Source organism: Vicia villosa, linkage group LG1 (genome assembly GCF_029867415.1).
Source record: "Vicia villosa cultivar HV-30 ecotype Madison, WI linkage group LG1, Vvil1.0, whole genome shotgun sequence".
NCBI classification, from domain to species: domain Eukaryota; kingdom Viridiplantae; phylum Streptophyta; class Magnoliopsida; order Fabales; family Fabaceae; genus Vicia; species Vicia villosa.
Window position 1 is genome coordinate 1 of NC_081180.1, and position 10288 is coordinate 10288.

The following is a 10288-nucleotide window of genomic DNA, read 5'->3' on the forward strand; positions in this document are numbered from 1 at the left end:
CCCAGAGAATCTTGATTCTTAAGCTTGAATAAGATGAACCACAAAGGTAGCAACAAGAGAATCTTGAGAAATCAAATGAAATTTGAAAGAGAGCTCAAAATTATAGATTTGGAATTGGAGAGAATAGTTGCATGTAATAGGGTTTATGAGAGGTCAAACAGTCTTTATATAGCACATGGAAGAGTAACAATAGGGGTCTTACACTTAAAAATTGCATAATCACCAAGTTTAAAATTTTTGCACATGTGAGGTGGCTATTTTAAAAGAAGCGTTTTGCGTATTATCCATGGCCAAATTTTTGTGGTTTGGGCTCTTTCATAAAGTGAGAATTAGATCCTCCAAAAATGGGCCAAAAAGAATTAGTAGATCTAGTGATTTGAAAAAGTTACCAAAAATGGCTAAAATGTAAAAAAGAGGTACAAAGGGCAAAGTACTTGGTTTGGTTTGTTTAGGCAACCCACATGTGGTGCATATTCGTATAAGATGAGGTCTACACCTTGAAATTTGACCTAAAAACCTGACATTGACATTTTGGTGCTAAATGAACTTTTGGTGAAAAATGAATGGGAAGCCTACTTTTACCATGCATAACTCTCTCAATTTTGAACCAATGAACGGGAAATTGGACTTTTTGGAAAGAAAAACTTTTTCCTACAACTTTTATGTTTGGAACTTTTTGATTTGAAGCTTGTAAAGTACCTTAAAATAGCCACGAAAATGAAGCCTACGTACTAAATCAAATGTGCTTAAAAACTAAGATTTAGGTATTTTGCTTGCAAAAACCATAACTCTCTTTGTTAGTATTCAATGATCATGATCTTTATATGAATAGAGAGGGGAGAGAAAAATGAACAACCCGAAGCCTGAACCCTGAACTCTAAACCCTAATAAACCCTAAACCCTAATAAACCTTAATACCTTATAAACCCTAAACCCTAATAAACCCTAAACCCTAATAAACCTTAAACCCTAATAAACCTTAAACCCTAATAAAACCTAAATCCTAATAAACCTCAAACCCTTATAAACCCTAATAAACCTTAAACCCTAAAACCCTAATAAACTTTAAACCCATCTCATACCTATTGTATGAGTCAGCTAAAGATGCATGAACATGTTTCTAAACTTCGAAATTCTACGATGAGAGTGATTTAAGCTTAAGGAAACTTAATTGGTGGTAAATAAATCCATAATTCCTTGCAATTTGAGTTTTAGAAACCCAGAGAATCTTGATCCTTAAGCTTGAATAAGATGAACCATAAAGGTAACAACAAGAGAATCTTGAGAAATCAAATGAAATTTGAAAGAGAGCTCAAAATTATAGATTTGGAATTGGAGAGAATAGTTGCATGAAATAGGGTTTATGAGAGGTCAAACGGTCTTTATATAGCACATGGAAGAGTAACAATAGGGGTCTTGCACTTAAAAATTGCATAATCACCAAGTTTAAAATTTTTGCACATGTGAGGTGGCTATTTTAAAAGAAGCGTTTTGCGTATTATCCATGGCCAAATTTTTGTGGTTTGGGCTCTTTCATAAAGTGAGAATTAGATCCTCCAAAGATGGGCCAAAAAGAATTAGTAGATCTAGTGATTTGAAAAAGTTACCAAAAATGGCTAAAATGTAAAAAAGAGGTACAAAGGGCAAAGTACATGGTTTGGTTGGTTTAGGCAACCCACATATGGTGCATATTGGTATAAGATGAGGTCTAGACCTTGAAATTTGACCTAAAAACCTGACATTGACATTTTGGTGCTAAATGGACTTTTGGTGAAAAATGAATGGGAAGCCTACTTTTACCATGCATAACACTCTCAATTTTGAACCAATGGACGGGAAATTGGGCTTTTTGGAAAGGAAAAATTTTTCCAACAACTTTCATGTTTGGAACTTTTTGATTTGAAGCTTGTAAAGTACCTTAAAATAGCCACGAAAATGAAGCCTACGTACTAAATCAAATGTGCTTAAAAACTAAGATTTAGGTATTTTGCTTGCAAAAACCATAACTCTCTCTGTTAGTATTCAATGATCATGATCTTTATATGAATAGAGAGGGGAGAGAAAAATGAACAACCTGAAGCCTGAACCCTGAACTCTAAACCCTAATAAACCCTAAACCCTAATAAACCTTAATACCTTATAAACCCTAAACCCTAATAAACCTTAAACCCTAATAAACCTTAAACCCTAATAAAACCTAAATCCTAATAAACCTCAAACCCTTATAAACCCTAATAAACCTTAAACCCTAAAACGCTAATAAACTTTAAACCCATCTCATACCTATTGTATGAGTCAGCTAAAGATGCATGAACATGTTTCTAAACTTCAAAATTCTACGATGAGAGTGATTTAAGCTTAAGGAAACTTAATTGGTGGTAAATAAATCCATAATTCCTTGCAATTTGAGTTTTAGAAACCCAGAGAATCTTGATCCTTAAGCTTGAATAAGATGAACCATAAAGGTAGCAACAAGAGAATCTTGAGAAATCAAATGAAATTTGAAAGAGAGCTCAAAATTATAGATTTGGAATTGGAGAGAATAGTTGCATGAAATAGGGTTTATGAGAGGTCAAACGGTCTTTATATAGCACATGGAAGAGTAACAATAGGGGTCTTGCACTTAAAAATTGCATAATCACCAAGTTTAAAATTTTTGCACATGTGAGGTGGCTATTTTAAAAGAAGCGTTTTGCGTATTATCCATGGCCAAATTTTTGTGGTTTGGGCTCTTTCATAAAGTGAGAATTAGATCCTCCAAAGATGGGCCAAAAAGAATTAGTAGATCTAGTGATTTGAAAAAGTTACCAAAAATGGCTAAAATGTAAAAAAGAGGTACAAAGGGCAAAGTACTTGGTTTGGTTGGTTTAGGCAACCCACATGTGGTGCATATTGGTATAAGATGAGGTCTAGACCTTGAAATTTGACCTAAAAACCTGACATTGACATTTTGGTGCTAAATGGACTTTTGGTGAAAAATGAATGGGAAGCCTACTTTTACCATGCATAACTCTCTCAATTTTGAACCAATGGACGGGAAATTGGACTTTTTGGAAAGGAAAACTTTTTCCTACAACTTTCATGTTTGGAACTTTTTGATTTGAAGCTTGTAAAGTACCTTAAAATAGCCACGAAAATGAAGCCTACGTACTAAATCAAATGTGCTTAAAAACTAAGATTTAGGTATTTTGCTTGCAAAAACCATAACTCTCTCTGTTAGTATTCAATGATCATGATCTTTATATGAATAGAGAGGGGAGAGAAAAATGAACAACCCGAAGCCTGAACCCTGAACTCTAAACCCTAACCCTAAACCTAAACCCTAATAAACCTTAAACCCTAATAAACCCTAAACCCTAATAAACCTTAAACCCTAATAAACCTTAAACCCTAATAAAACCTAAATCCTAATAAACCTCAAACCCTTATAAACCCTAATAAACCTTAAACCCTAAAACCCTAATAAACTTTAAACCCATCTCATACCTATTGTATGAGTCAGCTAAAGATGCATGAACATGTTTCTAAACTTCAAAATTCTACGATGAGAGTGATTTAAGCTTAAGGAAACTTAATTGGTGGTAAATAAATCCATAATTCCTTGCAATTTGAGTTTTAGAAACCCAGAGAATCTTGATCCTTAAGCTTGAATAAGATGAACCATAAAGGTAGCAACAAGAGAATCTTGAGAAATCAAATGAAATTTGAAAGAGAGCTCAAAATTATAGATTTGGAATTGGAGAGAATAGTTGCATGAAATAGGGTTTATGAGAGGTCAAACGGTCTTTATATAGCACATGGAAGAGTAACAATAGGGGTCTTGCACTTAAAAATTGCATAATCACCAAGTTTAAAATTTTTGCACATGTGAGGTGGCTATTTTAAAAGAAGCGTTTTGCGTATTATCCATGGCCAAATTTTTGTGGTTTGGGCTCTTTCATAAAGTGAGAAGTAGATCCTCCAAAGATGGGCCAAAAAGAATTAGTAGATCTAGTGATTTGAAAAAGTTACCAAAAATGGCTAAAATGTAAAAAAGAGGTACAAAGGGCAAAGTACTTGGTTTGGTTGGTTTAGGCAACCCACATGTGGTGCATATTGGTATAAGATGAGGTCTAGACCTTGAAATTTGACCTAAAAACCTGACATTGACATTTTGGTGCTAAATGGACTTTTGGTGAAAAATGAATGGGAAGCCTACTTTTACCATGCATAACTCTCTCAATTTTGAACCAATGAACGGGAAATTGGACTTTTTGGAAAGGAAAACTTTTTCCTACAACTTTTATGTTTGGAACTTTTTGATTTGAAGCTTGTAAAGTACCTTAAAATAGCCACGAAAATGAAGCCTACGTACTAAATCAAATGTGCTTAAAAACTAAGATTTAGGTATTTTGCTTGCAAAAACCATAACTCTCTCTGTTAGTATTCAATGATCATGATCTTTATATGAATAGAGAGGGGAGAGAAAAATGAACAACCTGAAGCCTGAACCCTGAACTCTAAACCCTAATAAACCCTAAACCCTAATAAACCTTAATACCTTATAAACCCTAAACCCTAATAAACCTTAAACCCTAATAAACCTTAAACCCTAATAAAACCTAAATCCTAATAAACCTCAAACCCTTATAAACCCTAATAAACCTTAAACCCTAAAACCCTAATAAACTTTAAACCCATCTCATACCTATTGTATGAGTCAGCTAAAGATGCATGAACATGTTTCTAAACTTCAAAATTCTACGATGAGAGTGATTTAAGCTTAAGGAAACTTAATTGGTGGTAAATAAATCCATAATTCCTTGCAATTTGAGTTTTAGAAACCCAGAGAATCTTGATCCTTAAGCTTGAATAAGATGAACCATAAAGGTAGCAACAAGAGAATCTTGAGAAATCAAATGAAATTTGAAAGAGAGCTCAAAATTATAGATTTGGAATTGGAGAGAATAGTTGCATGAAATAGGGTTTATGAGAGGTCAAACGGTCTTTATATAGCACATGGAAGAGTAACAATAGGGGTCTTGCACTTAAAAATTGCATAATCACCAAGTTTAAAATTTTTGCACATGTGAGGTGGCTATTTTAAAAGAAGCGTTTTGCGTATTATCCATGGCCAAATTTTTGTGGTTTGGGCTCTTTCATAAAGTGAGAAGTAGATCCTCCAAAGATGGGCCAAAAAGAATTAGTAGATCTAGTGATTTGAAAAAGTTACCAAAAATGGCTAAAATGTAAAAAAGAGGTACAAAGGGCAAAGTACATGGTTTGGTTGGTTTAGGCAACCCACATGTGGTGCATATTGGTATAAGATGAGGTCTAGACCTTGAAATTTGACCTAAAAACCTGACATTGACATTTTGGTGCTAAATGGACTTTTGGTGAAAAATGAATGGGAAGCCTACTTTTACCATGCATAACTCTCTCAATTTTGAACCAATGGACGGGAAATTGGGACTTTTTGGAAAGGAAAAATTTTTCCAACAACTTTCATGTTTGGAACTTTTTGATTTGAAGCTTGTAAAGTACCTTAAAATAGCCACGAAAATGAAGCCTACGTACTAAATCAAATGTGCTTAAAAACTAAGATTTAGGTATTTTGCTTGCAAAAACCATAACTCTCTCTGTTAGTATTCAATGATCATGATTTTTATACGAATAGAGAGGGGAGAGAAAAATGAACAACCCGAACCTGAACCTTGAACCCTGAAGCTTGAACCCTGAACTCTAAACCCTAATAAACCCTAAACCCTAATAAACCTTAATACCTTATAAACCCTAAACCCTAATAAACCTTAAACCCTAATAAACCTTACACCCTAATAAAACCTAAACCCTAATAAACCTCAAACCCTTATAAACCCTAATAAACCTTAAACCCTAATAAACCTTAAACCCATTTCATACCTATTGTATGGGTCAGCTAAAGATGCATGAACATGTTTCTAAACATCAAAATTCTACGATGAGAGTGATTTAAGCTTAAGGAAACTTAATTGGTGTTAAATAAATCCATAATTCCTTGCAATTTGTGTTTTAGAAACCCAGAGAATCTTGATCCTTAAGCTTGAATAAGATGAACCATAAAGGTAGCAACAAGAGAATCTTGAGAAATAAAATGAAATTTGAAAGAGAGCTCAAAATTATAGATTTGGAATTGGAGAGAATAGTTGCATGAAATAGGGTTTATGTGAGGTCAAACGGTCTTTATATAGCACATGGAAGAGTAACAATAGGGGTCTTGCACTTAAAAATTGCTTAATCACCAAGTTTAAAATTTTTGCACATGTGAGGTGGCTATTTTAAAAGAAGCGTTTTGCGTATTATCCATGGCCAAAGTTTTGTGGTTTGGGCTCTTTCATAAACTGAGAAGTAGATCCTCCAAAGATGGGCCAAAAAGAATTAGTAGATCTAGTGATTTGAAAAAGTTACCAAAAATGGCTAAAATGTAAAAAAGAGGTACAAAGGGCAAAGTACTTGGTTTGGTTGGTTTAGGCAACCCACATGTGGTGCATATTGGTAAAAGATGAGGTCTAGACCTTGAAATTTGACCTAAAAACCTGACATTGACATTTTGGTGCTAAATGGACTTTTGGTGAAAAATGAATGGGAAGCCTACTTTTACCATGCATAACTCTCTCAATTTTGAACCAATGAACAGGAAATTGGACTTTTTGGAAAGGAAAACTTTTTCCTACAACTTTTATGTTTGGAACTTTTTGATTTGAAGCTTGTAAAGTACCTTAAAATAGCCACGAAAATGAAGCCTACGTACTAAATCAAATGTGCTTAAAAACTAAGATTTAGGTATTTTGCTTGCAAAAACCATAACTCTCTCTGTTAGTATTCAATGATCATGATCTTTATATGAATAGAGAGGGGAGAAAAAAATGAACAACCTGAAGCCTGAACCCTGAACTCTAAACCCTAATAAACCCTAAACCCTAATAAACCTTAATACCTTATAAACCCTAAACCCTAATAAACCTTAAACCCTAATAAACCTTAAACCCTAATAAAACCTAAATCCTAATAAACCTCAAACCCTTATAAACCCTAATAAACCTTAAACCCTAAAACCCTAATAAACTTTAAACCCATCTCATACCTATTGTATGAGTCAGCTAAAGATGCATGAACATGTTTCTAAACTTCAAAATTCTACGATGAGAGTGATTTAAGCTTAAGGAAACTTAATTGATGGTAAATAAATCCATAATTCCGTGCAATTTGTGTTTTAGAAACCCAGATAATCTTGATCCTTAAGCTTGAATAAGATGAACCATAAAGGTAGCAACAAGAGAATCTTGAGAAATCAAATGAAATTTGAAAGAGAGCTCAAAATTATAGATTTGGAATTGGAGAGAATAGTTGCATGAAATAGGGTTTATGAGAGGTCAAACGGTATTTATATAGCACATGGAAGAGTAACAATAGGGGTCTTGCACTTAAAAATTGCATAATCACCAAGTTTAAAATTTTTGCACATGTGAGGTGGCTATTTTAAAAGAAGCGTTTTGCGTATTATCCATGGCCAGATTTTTTTGGTTTGGGCTCTTTCATAAAGTGAGAAGTAGATCCTCCAAAGATGGGCCAAAAAGAATTAGTAGATCTAGTGATTTGAAAAAGTTACCAAAAATGGCTAAAATGTAAAAAAGAGGTACAAAGGGCAAAGTACTTGGTTTGGTTGGTTTAGGCAACCCACATGTGGTGCATATTGGTATAAGATGAGGTCTAGACCTTGAAATTTGACCTAAAAACCTGACATTGACATTTTGGTGCTAAATGGACTTTTGGTGAAAAATGAATGGGAAGCCTACTTTTACCATGCATAACTCTCTCAATTTTGAACCAATGAACGGGAAATTGGACTTTTTGGAAAGGAAAACTTTTTCCTACAACTTTTATGTTTGGAACTTTTTGATTTGAAGCTTGTAAAGTACCTTAAAATAGCCACGAAAATGAAGCCTACGTACTAAATCAAATGTGCTTAAAAACTAAGATTTAGGTATTTTGCTTGCAAAAACCATAACTCTCTCTGTTAGTATTCAATGATCATGATCTTTATATGAATAGAGAGGGGAGAAAAAAATGAACAACCTGAAGCCTGAACCCTGAACTCTAAACCCTAATAAACCCTAAACCCTAATAAACCTTAATACCTTATAAACCCTAAACCCTAATAAACCTTAAACCCTAATAAACCTTAAACCCTAATAAAACCTAAATCCTAATAAACCTCAAACCCTTATAAACCCTAATAAACCTTAAACCCTAAAACCCTAATAAACTTTAAACCCATCTCATACCTATTGTATGAGTCAGCTAAAGATGCATGAACATGTTTCTAAACTTCAAAATTCTACGATGAGAGTGATTTAAGCTTAAGGAAACTTAATTGATGGTAAATAAATCCATAATTCCGTGCAATTTGTGTTTTAGAAACCCAGATAATCTTGATCCTTAAGCTTGAATAAGATGAACCATAAAGGTAGCAACAAGAGAATCTTGAGAAATCAAATGAAATTTGAAAGAGAGCTCAAAATTATAGATTTGGAATTGGAGAGAATATTTGCATGAAATAGGGTTTATGAGAGGTCAAATGGTATTTATATAGCACATGGAAGAGTAACAATAGGGGTCTTGCACTTAAAAATTGCATAATCACCAAGTTTAAAATTTTTGCACATGTGAGGTGGCTATTTTAAAAGAAGCGTTTTGCGTATTATCCATGGCCAGATTTTTTTGGTTTGGGCTCTTTCATAAAGTGAGAAGTAGATCCTCCAAAGATGGGCCAAAAAGAATTAGTAGATCTAGTGATTTGAAAAAGTTACCAAAAATGGCTAAAATGTAAAAAAGAGGTACAAAGGGCAAAGTACATGGTTTGGTTGGTTTAGGCAACCCACATGTGGTGCATATTGGTATAAGATGAGGTCTAGACCTTGAAATTTGACCTAAAAACCTGACATTGACATTTTGGTGCTAAATGGACTTTTGGTGAAAAATGAATGGGAAGCCTACTTTTACCATGCATAACTCTCTCAATTTTGAACCAATGCACGGGAAATTGGACTTTTTGGAAAGGAAAACTTTTTCCTACAACTTTCATATTTGGAACTTTTTGATTTGAAGCTTGTAAAGTACCTTAAAATAGCCACGAATATGAAGTCTACATACTAAATTAAATGTGCTTAAAAACTAAGATTTAGGTATTTTGCTTGCAAAAACCATAACTCTCTCTGTAAGTATTCAATGATCATGATTTTTATACGAATAGAGAGGGGAGAGAAAAATGAACAACCCGAACACTGAACCTTGAACCCTGAAGCTTGAACCCTGAACTCTAAACCCTAATAAACCCTAAACCCTAATAAACCTTAATACCTTATAAACCCTAAACCCTAATAAACCTTAAACCCTAATAAACCTTACACCCTAATAAAACCTAAACCCTAATAAACCTCAAACCCTTATAAACCCTAATAAACCTTAAACCCTAATAAACCTTAAACCCATTTCATACCTATTGTATGGGTCAGCTAAAGATGCATGAACATGTTTCTAAACATCAAAATTCTACGATGAGAGTGATTTAAGCTTAAGGAAACTTAATTGGTGTTAAATAAATCCATAATTCCTTGCAATTTGTGTTTTAGAAACCCAGAGAATCTTGATCCTTAAGCTTGAATAAGATGAACCATAAAGGTAGCAACAAGAGAATCTTGAGAAATAAAATGAAATTTGAAAGAGAGCTCAAAATTATAGATTTGGAATTGGAGAGAATAGTTGCATGAAATAGGGTTTATGTGAGGTCAAACGGTCTTTATATAGCACATGGAAGAGTAACAATAGGGGTCTTGCACTTAAAAATTGCTTAATCACCAAGTTTAAAATTTTTGCACATGTGAGGTGGCTATTTTAAAAGAAGCGTTTTGCGTATTATCCATGGCCAAAGTTTTGTGGTTTGGGCTCTTTCATAAACTGAGAAGTAGATCCTCCAAAGATGGGCCAAAAAGAATTAGTAGATCTAGTGATTTGAAAAAGTTACCAAAAATGGCTAAAATGTAAAAAAGAGGTACAAAGGGCAAAGTACTTGGTTTGGTTGGTTTAGGCAACCCACATGTGGTGCATATTGGTAAAAGATGAGGTCTAGACCTTGAAATTTGACCTAAAAACCTGACATTGACATTTTGGTGCTAAATGGACTTTTGGTGAAAAATGAATGGGAAGCCTACTTTTACCATGCATAACTCTCTCAATTTTGAACCAATGAACAGGAAATTGGACTTTTTGG